The sequence below is a fragment of the Bombus fervidus genome, chromosome 7 (assembly GCF_041682495.2).
Source record: "Bombus fervidus isolate BK054 chromosome 7, iyBomFerv1, whole genome shotgun sequence".
NCBI classification, from domain to species: Eukaryota; Metazoa; Arthropoda; class Insecta; order Hymenoptera; family Apidae; genus Bombus; species Bombus fervidus.
In genome coordinates, this window is record NC_091523.1 from 15,429,693 (window position 1) to 15,445,272 (window position 15,580).

Consider the following 15,580-nt stretch of genomic DNA (forward strand, 5'->3'; position numbering starts at 1 on the left):
AGAGAGACGAAGAGGAATAGAGCGAAAAAAAGAGAGGACGCGATGAAAGTAGCGCGAGGAGCGCGCACAGACGAACAGGCACGCACGTGCGTAACGACGAGCACACTCTAACTAATGCAACGCGGTTCGCTCGTTTCTAGCTTGACGTAACGCAACCGCGTTTCCGGTTGCCCGCGATCGCTTCCGCTCGCCTACTTTTTTCCCCTCCGGTCCCCTTTCACCGATCCGTTTATCCGTCACTCGAGTCGCTTCTTCGCGTAAATCACGCGCGACCAACACCGACGCACGTGCGAAAACAAATAGCCACGGTACGAGTTAGTCGCCTTGGTACAGTGTTTCCCGATCGTTTTCAAAACTCGACCCGGTTTTTCCATCGTATCCCTGGTTGGTAGATGGCCGGAACGATAAAAGTCGATTGTTAGTATTGAGAAAGCGTATTCGAAGCACGATGTAAGATCAAGCGTTGGATTTTGGCTATACTATTGGGAATGTCAGGTAAGAGAGCGGAAGAGAAGCACGGTTAAGCTGTAATATCCAGGTTGTAAGTAAAGAGGATAAGAACGTAAGATTTATTACAGTACGTAAGTATACCTGAGACAGCTGTTTTATCAAAATCTGTCTTGTAGTCTTCCGCCCGTAGACAAAAACGTACCCATAGTCAAATAATTTGCGACCCTTCCTTTCTTTTATCGCCTCCATAACCATAAAACAGGGGTGTTGCTACCTGACTTGTTGGATACACAAGTACTGGGAAAGTAGTCGGGATAATAAAAATTATGCGAATAAGAAATAAAATTATTTTTCGTATATATAATATAACGCAATATAATCGATGCATAGATTAAAACGATCCTATCTTAGCGATCTCGATTTCGATACCGAAAATCCATAGAAATAGCGTTACCGTTTCACCGTTTATTATTCGTCGAAGCAGTGTCCACAAGAAAATTATACAACGATCATAAAATGTTTACGCATATCACCCGCGAACATGTTTGCCGACGAGTGAACGTGTCGGAACGTATTCCAATACACGAGGTCGTTGAACGACGCGGTGGAAATTATGGGAATTCTCACCTACCTCGAGTTTCATGGATGAAGGACTTGGGGGCGATCGAGGGTAGTTTTTCTCGGGGTGAACGAGTCTCAAGAAGGTGTAGCAAATACCAGAACGGAGAAAGCGGCAAGGAGATCGGGACTAGAGAAAATTTTCTCTGAGGTCGTTTCGAAATGAAGCATTTTTGAGAATTCGAAGACACTCGACGATGTTTGCACGGCCGACCGATCGTCCTACGCGAAATGTATATTTGGGAGAATCAGGCTGCCTCCGCGGTCCACGCCGGAACGTGCCAATTTATCTTCTTATCGACTGGCTGTTGTTGCTTGTATTTCGCGAAACAACAAGATTAAATAGCACTCGAAATTGCGCGGCTCTCGATTCGATCGATCGCGAAGCAGCGTTTATTTGCTCGATTAGTAGTCTTCTACCTGCGCGAACGGAAACGAGGTAACGACGCGCCGCACCGTTGCTGCGTGTTGAACATTCCATCCCGATGGTTCGATATTTTAAACGCGTAACGCTGAGAAACTACAAGCGAATCAGGAGTTTTATTTTTAGTGCGATTAAACGCCAACAGATTTAAAATAAAAGTCACAGAAGGAATGGTTACCTGCAGTTTTTCCCCTTTGCGGCAACGGGATTTTAATGGGCTAAAGTATACCCTTTTAGTCAGCAGGTGGCATAAAACTCGGAACGTGCTTCAAATGGATAATATAAACGCTTCGTGGCATAACATTATACTTCGTAAATGGATTTTACCTCGATTATTATATCTTCGAGAAAAATGGAACAAAGGAGCTCGTTAATGCGCCTGTACACGCAACCATTTATTATTTACGCTTGCGAACGTGTACCGTGCTTGGGAAGACGCAACGTCTGGCCATATGCTACGCTTTGTTTTCAAACGCTTTTCACACGAACTGTAGCACATCGCAGTTCGAAAGTCGATCGCTACGGGATATAAACATACCGAGTTGCCTACCTCGCTGACAGTCCTCTGCGAACTACTTTACATATCTTTCTATTCGCAACGAACGCGATACATCGTCGAGGCGGAAGCATTTTTTTTTCTTTCTTTCTTTCTTTCTCCTGGTGACGTTATTTTACCGGTAGTTACGCGTTTATCTGGAGAGAAGGATCGAACGCTTAGAAAGAGAGCAGGGAAAGACACGACACGAAGCAATCGCGCCACGCGACTAATTTCCATACCGCCCTCGTCACGAGCTTCGACAAACTGATCCACTAAATGGGGATTAATTAGGGGAATGATTTCGAGGCAGAGGGTCCTTCGTTGTCCGAACTTTCGACCAGCGCGTTGAAATCGCGGACTGGTCTGTTTACTCGAGGAGGGTGTCGATAATTGAACAGGGTGTCGAGGGAAATCTTTTCCACCCTATGCCGCGTAACCTCTCCGCGTAATTTTTGGCGAAATTTTTGGTCGAATTACGGTGCTCTTCCACGTTAATCGACGCGCGTTTGTTTCGCTGTATTTTTTTTTTAATATCTTGCAGACGAAAGCGATATACAACGAGCCTGAGCGAGACGAACACATAGGTTCGAGCTGTTGATCGTTTAATTCGACAGCTTTCACGACGGGAACGGTTCTTGTCGTTTTCCAAGAAAACGAACGAATATTCTAATTTCTACGATTTCTGCCCGATCTAGTTCAACACAAACACAAGTTACGTTACGATGTAAGTTTACGTTGTTCGGTTATCGATGATCGCGTAAATTTGTTCTGGTTAAGAAAGTTTACTACAAGGCGCGTAAAGATATACAAATTTGAAATACGTTCCCTGAAAACGACGGGGCTGACGTTCGAATTTAGGCGAAACAATTCTCGACAAACGCCGCAAAGATCGAAAAAAGGTGCACCCTACGAAATCATTGCGCCTCACGACGAACAACCTTCAAGAAGAAACGATTCCGCGTTTCAAGGTATTCCATCGATCTGCCACGAGGTATAGCACGCAAAACCAGCAGCAAGACCGCTGTATAAACACAAAGGGATTTCCCTGGGGGGGGATGAAGTTGCTATGGGGGTGGCGCAGAGATTCTGCGGTCCTTTATGCCGGCGTTCTGCCAGGGCAAGCCCGGAGAATGCACGAATTACCGTTCGATTTGTAAATCAAACATTGACGCGACCGTGTGCAGACGCCGCTGGCACGGCCACCGGATGAGAGTGTTTTATCGCCTGATCGATGCTGGTTTCGCGGCGTTAATTCGACTAGAAAGCGTGGCACGATCGACTTCACACCGAGACGAGGGAACGATTATTCTGTAGCGAGCCCTTGCGCCACTGGAAAGTATACCGTAGATTTTCGTGCATTTAAATCTAAAATCTAAAGACACGGAATCGCACAGATGCGTGTAATATGCGCGTAATATGCAAATAATTTTCCTTAACGTTACTTTCTCAGTTACGATCGTTAAAAGCCGATGCAGCTTTTTACGATCCTCGGATTCTCCATGCGCGTAATTATTATTTCATCGTAACGACTTGATCGCTTTCGGACCGGGGGGATATACAAAATTGTACGAGATATACTTAGCGAAACGAATCTCTATCCAGATCCTATCTTTTGTATAAAAAGAGCCCAGTGACCTCAAAACGGATCCCCTTTCGACTCTTATTCGCGATATTTTCTACGCTACGTGTTACGATATTGACTTAAATCGGAATAACAGCGCGAGATGGCTCGTCGAGATCGATATTCCGGCCGTTTTCTCAAATTGCGTCATGAGAACGACTATCGGCATCGATCTTGGCCAACGCGTACCTCCTATTTCCGTGTCTGTTAATCTTCGAGTCGGTTTATTTTTCTTGGCCTTCGAAAGTTTATCAACGCGAGCGCAGACCGAGTGTTTGACAAGATAAAAAGCCTGTCGACCGATGCACGCTTGGAAAACGAAACAATTTCGATGGAAAGGCATGCGATGCTCGTGGCACGCGAGAATTCCCTCGTTGTATATTTTAATAATAAATCGATATCGGCTATTCGAGGCACAAACGCTTCCGCCGCTGGTCTTCTTCGCGCGTTCTTTCAACCCCTTCTCCGCATCGCAGCTCCTTATCGCGCCACTATACCGGCTTTATCTCGAGGGATGAGGCTCCTCTATGCATCGTAGGGAGAGAACGAGCGAGAAGAGCGTTGATTAAAATTTCAACAACGCCGACACGAAGTAGTCAAAGGGTTGTTGGCCGAGCGGCGCCGGAACGCCAGGCGCGGGTCACTCTAAGTAATTAAAGCCTCGTTTCTATTCCGTCCCCTGCTGCCCATCGTTTCCCGAGGTGTTTTCTTTCCTTCGTCCCGAATCTCTGATTTATACGGAGAGAGGCGGAATCGCGAGGAAACTTCTTCGGTCCGGTTGCGCTCTCAGGAAAATGGGCAAAAATTGCTAAATTCCAAGCTTCCTGTATCTTCCAGATAAATTCGGAACGAAGGAAATTATGACTTTGGCCTACTTTCGCTTCCAATTATCGTATTTCTTTCGCTTCGAGAAACATCACCGATGTCGAAGCCAAAATCTTATCGATTTGACGCGTATAGTAAAATGTAAGCACGCGCAAATTGTCCGTATCGCTTCAAATTATTCTCAGCGTCGTAGCTCATTTTCCATCGTGTTTTTACTACGCGTACCAACCATTACACCGTGAACGTTAGAACCCTACGTAAATTCGAAGATTCGAAAATAAAGATAAATCAAACGAGAAATACTTCTCGCGTATATATGTATACGTTCCTTCCAAAATATTCATACGACGAATATGCCGCATTACGCGTTGCAGTTTCGATCGTACTTTTACACCGTTTATATCATCGCTGTAAGCGTTATTGGCAAACGTATAAAATTAATTCAAACGTATAAAATTAATCGATAGAAATTTGATATGTGATATAACGATTATAAAAATAATTGAAACGTTAGGTTCACGCCGAGGAATATTGTTACCTCGGTAATTGAGGAATAGTCGGGAGATATCGGAGATTGCAACAAGGTGTATGTACATACTTACACATTGCATACAATTGTGGAAAAGTGAAATAGAAGGAACGGTCGCGTTGGTTCGGCAAAGCGTTAATTTCAGCAGCCTCGGAGCGCGAACGAGACGAACGAGCGAGTGCAAACGAATGAAATTATCCGCATCGATGGCCAGGAACGCGATGCGCTTCCTGCAACGTGCCGTCGACTTACGACTCGGCTCGTTCTCGTCCAGCCGGTCGAGGAACGGGACACGGAGCCGATACCAACGCGAACCGGAGTCACGGAAAGCTGCGGAAAAACCGGCTACGCGCCAAAGTTCCGAGCGAGAGACGCGTTCTCCGCTGATACTTCGAGGCAAACAGCAATTTGCCGTAATTGCGTGGCGCCGTGAAAGACTCGAGCTTGGATGCTTACCTGCAACAGAAACCAAGGGGGAAAAACGTTATTGGCGTGACGATGAAAAAAGCGAAGAAGAGTCGCGTGACAAAGTGGAGGGAACGAAAAACGCTTTGCGAGTCACGGCATGCGAATCGATGCCATTCACCGTCCCGTGTTTCTCGCGTTTTCGCCAATACGACAAACGATCTCGTAAAATAAACCGCGGAGAACGCGCTCTTTAAATACTCGGCTTAAATTCTACGTGGACTGAAAAATTTCCAATTGGTCACGCGTTGGATGATCGACCGCTTTATCGAGTGCAATCTGTGCTTCGACTCGACGTACACATCGAGTCGATTTGTTTTTATCAGATTTCCCGATGCTTTCTACGAACAACGCTCTTAGTCATCGAGGCCAAAGTTCCTCCACGTTGGTCATCGATCATCTTTCCTCTTCTCGCAATATATTCGTGCATCTATATTCATCGAGAATCCACGCTAGGCTGCATTCATCCAGGGGTTCACGATGCTAAGTCAAATAAATTCCCAATCTCATAATTCCCTTGCGAACATCTTCTTTCGTCAACTTCGTCTTACCATAAAATCGCGATAATGGCGCGTATGATATACGAGATCGGATTATCAGCTAATTGTACCGGCTGCAAAGACATTTCCAAATCGTTGCAAGCCACGCCATACAAGGCTAGAAGAGAAGCTGAAAATCGTGGTTGGACTATTCGATAACAGTCTCGGTCGCGTAAGCACCGAGAAAACACCTAGAAATTTTAATATCTCGCGACATTGCTATCGCGATAACGACGCGTGACGTATGGCTGATAAGATGGAGCTGTTTCGCTGGCGAGTCGTTCGAAGTAATTGGTAATCGACGAACGTGAATCGAAAACGGGAACGATTAGGAGTTGAAAGTGCCGCGACCCCTTTTTCTCGCGCTGGCTTTTCATCGAGACCCACTAAAGGGAAAAACAAACAGTCGAGCCACAGCCCTTTCGCCCCGACGGGCCAGAGGGAAGTGTTTTTGTCGGTGTCGTTTCTCGTTTCGACCACGAAAAGGATATACGTGGACGCTCATCCTGTCACAGAACTTTGTTTTGCCTTTGAGTCCTTTAGGCGACGCGGGTGGTCCTTCCTTTCACGGATCCTTTTCTCCTTTTTCCTACCGTGATATCGTGGAGCGTACAAGACGAAAGACGAGCTTGGTGATTCGAGAAGGATCTCTACGAGTTCTGGAATCGTGCAGTTGAAACGATGAATCACGTTAGTGCGTTATAAACGCTAGAATAATTTAGTTTAGCTCTTAGGATCATCGACATACAAAGACGGGGGAATACGCTTCGAAGCGAGGTTTTACTCTAACAGAAATAACTTTGTCGTAGGATCCCGTCTATTTCGACTGCACAGAGACGTAAAATGAAAAAGCGATAAGAGAAATATCGTAACACGTAATGTCTAATAATAAATGCGCGTGTCGAATCGCATTTTCCTTTCGCTAGATCAACGATTGCAAACGAATACGTACGAGAATTCGAACGCGCCATTCAATTATCGAGAAATATTCCTCCGTGCTTTGGAAAATATTCCACGAATAGATAGAAATCTTTGACGCTGTAACCGAGAACGAGTACCGGCGTAAGAAACCAGCCGAATCGTAATTTAGTGTACGCCTGGACGGGCTTTAATCGAGATGCCAGAGACTATTGGTCGAAATGTCGGCTGACAAATGAATAGTACACCGAGGACCGATTGTCTGGTCTGCTAGATCCCCTTCTATGACCGGAGATACCTGGTAATCCATACGATTATTACTCGCTGGGATATCCAGCCTCTATTGTTCGCGCAACACCTTCGCTTCGCGGAATAGATTTGTCAGCAAATTCGTACAATGGCTCCGCCTTTCGAGTCAGACCTGGCTCGTTCGACCTCTCGTTGAAAACAGATGGAACGCTGACCTTTCTTACTTAGTCAATACCAACGATATAAAATTAATTGCCGAATATCGCGTACACGCAGACTCGCAAAAGCAGTCGAACAAGTCATTTACGAATATAAAGCGCGTTCACGATGATCGAGTTTCACGACAGCGCTAATTTTCAAAATGTTTTTATAACGCACGGTATGAGCATAAAAGTTTGCAGTGATAAGCGGTGAAACATTTTCGCGGACCGATATACGTCCGTACATGGGCTTTTCATAACATTACAGTCGAATAGTTTTTCTTACGAAAAAAGGACAAAATCGTTTAATTCGAGGGAAAAGAAAGGAAACAGAATTCGTTTAAATCGAGGGATAAACGATCCGTACGATACGAACCTATTTGTTGGTTTTTCTAACTATCTGATCTTCAGTTCGTACAGAATGTCCTAGTAATTACGATGCAATTAGCAAGCAGGTGATTCGATAGGAAGATATAAATCCTCCTAATAAAGTAATTGTGGTATAATCAAGAAGGAAGTGATTTTATTAGGGGAACTTATTTTTTCACATAAAACCACCGCCTTGTTGATCGTACCATGATTACGAGTACGTTCTGTATAATAAGACTTCACGATCAGATAAACAAATTCAATCGGTAGGAGACCGTTTAATCCTCTCGATATCGATGGAAATGGCGATGTAATGCGACTATACGATACACGTGAAATTTAAAGAACTACCTGATGTTCGATCGAAACGCATAATGTTACGCGTTTGATTAAAAAACGTGATAGAACGATGCCATAGAAACGTGTATGTACGAAACACGATAGAAGAAACTGTCTCACGCGTGTGTCTAATCATTTTACGTAAATTTTCTGTGCAGTTATTTACTTGTTAGTTAGTACCACGTACTCGTACGATGGATTTTTAAAAACAGGAAATATTAGGTTGTCTTTCTTTCGCAAACGTGTTTTTCACAACGATGCACCTTCGTACAAACGTGAAACCAGGTCTGTGAAATGTCGCGGTGTTTATCTCGACGGAACAAAATGGGTCGTACGTAATTCGACAAAATAATATAAAACAGAAAACAACATCGTGCGTCCGTTATTTCCTCGTAAAACGAAAGTAACTTTTCGGACAACCTAATACGCGCGCAATCGCTCACGTGTCGTTGCAAGCTTTAACAGTCTACGCTTTTCCGACGCGCTCGATATATAGGCGCAAGAACAAAAATAGTCTATCGTTCGCTAATTGAAATTTCGTTTGAATAAAAATGATATAGCTGCACCGTGGTCTATAAAGAAAGGAAGAAGCAAAAGCAGAAGCATGGAGTTTGGCGCGCAAAGGCAGCACGCGGCATGGCACCGGTTCTGGCAACGTGTAATCGAAGCGAAGGAAGGGACTCGTTTCCTTCGGGGCTGGCCGCGATCTCGCAGATATTACGTCGCGTTATATCACGCGCACAAACACGACTCGGCCTCGCTTTCGACGCTCGCCTTTCCTTTTCTGTTCTGTTCCCTTCCTTTCTTCGGAAGGATCCGCGGCACCGAACACGGGTCGAGCAAAAATCAGGAGCAGGTTGCACCGGTATCCTTATTCGCGAACGCGCGCCGGCTAAACGAGTTTTAAAGTGCCGGTTTTATTGTCGGCAAAGCGCGTACAGCAACTCCTTAAGCGGCTCAGCCAACGACCAGGATATCGCTCGCTTCGACGAATCCTCGGAATCGTTCGCGTTCGAATCGCAATTTAACCGTCTATCGCTCGATTGCCACGCCAATCCGTGCTAGGACGTGGAACATTCGGATTCGCGACGCTTCGCGTTACGAAAGTATCGTGGCAAATTAGCCGCATTGAAACGTATCGTTTCGTAGTTTCCCGTCTCGACGAACTCTCGCAATCGCGTCAACTTTATCGATTTATCGCTCGATCACCACGCCAGGCAATCATAATTTCTGAAACGTTAAGATTTGCGGTATTTCGTGTTGCAAGAGCGTCATAATTAGACGCGGATACGTATGCAAATTCGTATTTTTAATACACAGAGAAACGAAGCGGTCGAATTCAAGTGGAGCTTATTTCGTCGAGCAGAACCTTACAACGAACGATATACGTATTTTCCACGTTTTCTACATTCTTCTATAATTTTCTTGTAGCATTGAATTCTCTGGAAACTCGCAAACACCCGCAGGGTAATCGTGGTTAACTAATCGAAACGAGATATATATACCATGACATTTCACTATGTAGTCCAATGTTGCAATTTGCACTGCCTCGCGTTGCAAGGATATCGCGGCAGGTTGGTTCGATCGAAACGCGTTAAGCTGTCGTTTCGAAACGTGTCGATGTTTCGTCATTGGAAAATGATCTTTTTCAATGTCTTCTTCTTCCTCTTTCTATGGGAACACGGTAAAGATATCGGAGCGGACAGGTTCGATATCCTCTTTCCAACCAGGGTATCGCTCGTTTCGTGAAAGGATAACGAAGTGGTTCTTCCGCGCGATATCGAGAAACGATGTTTTCGAGGAGAACGCCTCGATACCACGCCTACTGCAAACTTGCGCGACCCACACGATTCACCTTTCTGCTTTCTACTCGATAGGGAAACAGCGATAGAACGTGAATTCTAAAATCGTTATCTCGATGTACGAATTATTTTGAAAAATTACCTTCCACCGGTCACAGCGATTCGTTTTGGAAAACGTGAAACAAAGAACGTTACGCATACTACTTTTCATAGTTGTAAGTTACAGGACACCTACTTGTCATCGGTACATTTAGCATAGATATAAATGGATACTTTAATCATAAAATGCTTCTTTATTTTTTCACTCAAAGTACGCGAAATTGATTTTCCTAGGGAAGTTACAAGTAAATTAGACGGTGTTGTGTACCGACGTGAAGAGTAACGCAACCTATAGGTTGCGTTAGGAAGGAAATTGCAGAAACGTACTGTATTAAACTTATAAAGATCACGGAAAAGACACAAATACGTTTGTTTGAATACAACGATATTACACGCATAGGCACAAATACTCTTACACAGACACCCACACAGGCATTTGAACAGGACATTTACACAGGTCATACTCGTTATCGTATAGAGAGTGGCGTTCAAAATATTTAAGGGATCATGGGTCACTACCTACGTCTAGTCTGAGAGTAACTGGCCAACTGTAAACACTTCACAAATTCTTTACCTGCATACTTTGTTCATTATACCATATCGCTCGCTTGTATACATTTGGTTCTGTAGTTCCGTTTAATAAGTATCGCTGAATATTATTTTATCATGAACATTGTGTCTTCCACAGATCATTAATCTTAACTTTAAGATTAAATTCTAACGACGTTTTTGGCTAATTTTTTCACTTCAGCGTCACTTTACGAGAGGAATAATCTATATCTTAATATCAACGATCGCACCGTATTTCAAAGACTTTAGCCATCCCATCTGAGCGAACCTCGCGTTAAAAACTAGCGAGTGTTCCATAACTTCTAGACAGAAGCGTATGTACCATGGTTACATGATGCGTCGAAAGATAAATTCGATAAGATCGATAAGATCGATGCCGACGGAACGACACAGAACGTGCAGCTTGGCGGAAGGTCGAAAGTGCATCGACTCCGGCCGGTGCACCCGTGAGACGGTCTTTAATCGAATGCAAATACGTGCAAGTTCGTCGGTCGGCTGAACTGTACATGGCACGACGGGAATCGGAGTGGGTGCTTCATTCACAGAACAGCCGGCTTTCACGATAACCTCCCATACGCGTCCGTTTACGATCGTTCGGTCTCCGTCTCTCTCTGTCTGTCTGTCCCTCTCTCCCTCTCACCTTTCCCTTCTTTTTACCCGAGCTCACGGCCCACGCCTCCTCTTTATTTCCAACTCTGACGCATCCTTCGCCTCTCTCGCTTCGTTTCTGTGTCACTGCACCTTTCTTTGACGACCACGTCGGTTACGTGGATCCCGCTCGTTCTCCTTCCACTCGACGGCGTTCCTCGTTGTCTCATTGTCGGGAGAATCGGAACTAAACAGCGCCGGAACAAACATCCAGTCGAAATCCTTTGTCTCTAAGAGCGAAATCGATGGTCCCTTCTCAGAAGTAGTTGAAAGCAGCGTCTTATTATACTTGGTATTTTCGCATGTTCTTTCGAACGCCATTCGAACGACCGATCGCGGTGAAATTTGCCGAGCCACCACGACGGAATCTTCCAAATTTTCGAATCTTAGCTTCGATGATTCGCGATCGAAAAGATGATAGCGCGACTAAAATAATCGATCGGCTAAATTAAGAATAACGAACTAACGCTGGCGCACGTCGAAGACAAAACGCGTTAGACGGTAAAACAACTGGCGGAAAAATCACGAAATAAACGACCAAACGTCTTCGCTGCTAACAGCCTCTCGTATCTTTCCTCCCTTTTATATCGCGCGATTCTTTCCTGTCAACAAACGCTTCCTATCGCGATATTACAGCTCTAAACACGATTTACGTCCAATTATATCTCGGATAAAACCGACTTCACGGCGCGTGAAATTTTTCGTTTTCTCATTACGCGGTCGCCGCTAGGATAAGCTCGGTGGAGAAAGGAGAGGCGTCTCGATTCCGCCTCGATTCGAGAGGCAGGCTCGCGTGCAACAGTGCGCATAGGTAGCACTTTATTTTTTTCGCAATCGAAGCGGCCGAGTGCTCTCCAGGTGCGATGCTAAAAAGTAGTTAGGATTAACGTGGCTCTTGAAAAGCCACGGGTATCTCGTTCGAATGGCACCGCTCCGCAATCGGGCTACACGTACTTCGTGAGATACTCGAGCGCTCGTAATGGGCTACGAGGCTCGAAACGACATCGAGCAGGAGAAAACGAGGGAGGGAGAGAAAGGTGGCTAGACACGCAGGAATGGAGCGAGCGAGCGAACGAGAGAGACAGAGAGAGAGAGAGAGAGAGAGACAGAGAGAGAGGGTGGTAGAGAGACACCAGGGACCACGGGAGAACGAGAGAGACGGATATGCTTAAATATCTCGGTGCTCCAGCGGTCGGCCATAGACATGATTTAACCGGCAGTTCCAAGCGATTACGACAGTACTATACTTTGAATACGTTGCTCTAATGCGCTGCTCGACGTTACCGTCGCGTTGGCCTGTCTCCGGCCTGGATGCTGCGACGCGATCGTATCGGTTCCGTCCAATCGTCACGACCGTTAAAATTCGTCGTTAATTACTCTACGCGACGATATTAACCGTCTGTGCTCTTCCGCGTCACGTTTTAACACGTAGCAATAACACGAGGCAAGGATCGACGAGCAGTTGCTAACGCGTGGAAAAGTCTCGTCGTGATCTTTCCGCGCTCGTGTCTTAAAGCCGAATTTACGCCGTTTCTCTTCGGAGCAACGCGGCGGATGAACGCTGCTTTGAAACGCGCGAACAAAGCAAAGATGAAAGCAGCGTTCATCCGCCGTGTTGCTCCAAAGCGAAGCAACGTAAATCCGATTTTAAGTGGAAACGAAAGTAGGGCAACTTGAGTCACCTAGGCTCGAAGATCTTGAAATTGAACGTTGAACTTGACGCGGGTCAGTCAAACTCGCGCGTTACGAGTAGACTGGGCATAATTCTGTTGTTCTTTTGACGAATATCGTCCTCCGTAGATTCGACGAAACGATACGAAATTCAGTACACTTGGATCTAATTAATTAATACGTAAATGCCATAATAAATACGACAGCGTGCTAGTACCCTTTGCAGCTACATTTATATTATGTTTCCGGATTCGTTTCAAGCTTTATCGATGCGATCGTGACAGTCCAGCTACGTAACACGGCAAATGAAGTTTCAAGCCGTTCCATATAACGCGAGTAATACGTTCACGAAAGGTGTCTAGAATTATACAAATGTTTTGGCGAGCCAGTGTACGTATAACATATTTAGACACGCGTTAAAATCCATTATTTGAAAATATCTTTCCTGCGCTTATCAGATTCGTACGTACACAAACTTAATCGTTGCTCGTTCGTTTTCGTACTTTCCTATCTGCTTCTCTTCCTTCGTTTCTCGGCTGTACGTCTACGTATCTACGTCATCTACTCGTCCGTGTACAAAAATGGATTATTCGACGCGTACAGTGAACGAAATCGAACCGACTGTGGCGTTAAAAATACGAATCGAATGGCGAATCTCGGAAATCCGCGAGCCAAGGCAGGTACGCGGGTGAAGGCCCAGGTAGATCGAGACGGAGGATTCGATAGGCGGATCGACGCGCACCGGTACGGCGCGCGGTTCGCGAAGCGTGTCGGAAACGGAGCGAAGCGACGGACTTCCGGTTCGGGCGGAACTGCGTCACGAAGCAAAAGTCGGTGTGCGCGAACGCGCGTCGACGTTGGGGGGATCGGCGTCGCGAGCGAAACAGAGACGCGACGAAGATAGAGGACGAAGGCGAACGGAAAGGGCCGCAGGCTGAAGGGAGGAAAAGAGAGCGAGAAGGAAAGAAAGGTGTCGACACCGGCAGGAGGACCGCGGATTCGCAGTTGCTGACCTGGGTTAACGGCCTACCAGGAAATACAATGCAACGTTGTTTCGTTGGCTGGCGTTCCGCCACCGCGACTTTGCTCGCGCCTCCTTCCCTACGCGTCTCCGTCCGTAAACCGAGCACAGCGGCGAGTCGTCGACGCCAACCTCTTGTTTAGTCTTCTGCGCGTTCCGCGACTACTGGTTGCCACTAAGCTGGCTATCCATCGATTCTTATCCTTAGAGCGCTAAGCTTCCTCTATCGAGTTTACGAGGCGCCACTTTCCTCGCCAACAAAGTACGATATTGCCTCGTTAATGCCTGCTTCGTACACTTGCATAACTGCAACTACTCGATACGGTAGATATCGATAATCTTTTATACATACGCGTATATGGCTATCTAGCGTCGTTTAACAATTAGTTAAAAACACAACGGTAAATTTTTCTTTACGATACGCGCTATCGATCCGTTAAAGACAACGGTAGTAACTGTGAACAATTTGCAGTTATCGAACTTTGTTTTCTAACGTTCTGGCTATGACAGGCGGTAGTTGCAAGGATTCGCCTCATCTTCGCTTACTCTCCCCAATTTTATGAAATTTCAGAAACGACGTACAATATCGTGGCGAACCATTGTTTCGTCCTTAATGAGCTAACGATACGAACGATATTGTACCTTCGTTGCCCATCGATTCGCGTAACCATAATTTTAGATCTCTGATATCCCGCAGCTACTGTCTCGATCGAGGAAATTTCGGTAACCCCGGCAGCGGATCTATTTTCTTGGAAATCTCGAAAGTTTTACGAGGATTCGAAGCGCACGCGTAATCAGCGTTTCCAAGGTCATGGTAACCTCGAGAACGCGGCTACTGTGGATCCTCTTGTCTCGACTGAAAATCACGGCGGATGCTCTCGATGGTAACGCGACGAGCCGCGCCGGTCGCGTGCGTTAACGCGTTCTCCTTGGAAAATATGGAAGCCGTACATTTCCGGCCAACCCTGGTAAATTCCCATCGTTGCTGTAGAGAGATACACACGGCGACGGGTTCACGATTCGCCGGCCACGACGGCGAAATCACCGGCGCGCTCCCGCGAATATTTCTTGTTTGTCCCGGCTCGAGGGAGGAAATGAGCGCGACGACCTTCGCTGCTTCGTCCCCTCGTCAATTTCTGACCGCTCCGGATCCAGCTAACCCTCTGTCCAACGAGGTTTCGTTGCGCGAGAAAGTCTGCCTCGTATACGCCCCATAAGGATCAGACTGTTTTCACAAAGATAAAGTAAATAGAAAAAATTAAGCGAGAAATTAGTAGGAAATTATCAAAAGTCTCTAAGGATTTGGAATTGTCAAAACGTAGGGACGACGTAACGTCCGCGATTTGCCAACGTTTATCCGAAATCGTTGGGTCGTACCGATACAGAATCAAAGAATCGATCGTTCGCCTGAATAATCTGCTCTAATTATACACCCCTGGGTATATACTCCAGCTCGTAAATACGAGGACACCTGCTGGTCTCGTACAAAACGCGATAATTAATCTAGATTATCGAGCTACGATTAATCGGTAAGAATTACGTGTCCTGGTGCGAAACGACGATTCGGAATATACGACAAGAAACGTTGAAAAGAATGTCGCGACTGTTCGCATCGGAACACCAGGTCCGTAAAGATAAAAGAGTTTGGACGATAAAAGTATAACTCATCTATACACGCGTTTACA

The 15,580-nt window shown here is 45.8% G+C and overlaps 1 protein-coding gene and 1 long non-coding RNA gene across 2 annotated transcripts in view; both read right to left on the bottom strand.

Moving 5' to 3' along the window:
* The window catches only part of Jing (AE binding protein 2 jing), a 149,326-nt gene that overhangs the window by 43,120 nt on the left and 90,626 nt on the right, over nucleotides 1–15,580 (bottom strand). The gene's annotated exons all lie outside the window — the stretch shown is intronic.
* LOC139989435 (uncharacterized) overlaps nucleotides 5,033–15,580 on the bottom strand; it is a 36,962-nt gene continuing 26,414 nt past the window's right edge. Inside the window, exon 3 of the long non-coding RNA XR_011800338.1 lies at nucleotides 5,033–5,461. This is a non-coding gene — a long non-coding RNA (uncharacterized lncRNA). The remainder of the gene's footprint in view (nucleotides 5,462–15,580) is intronic.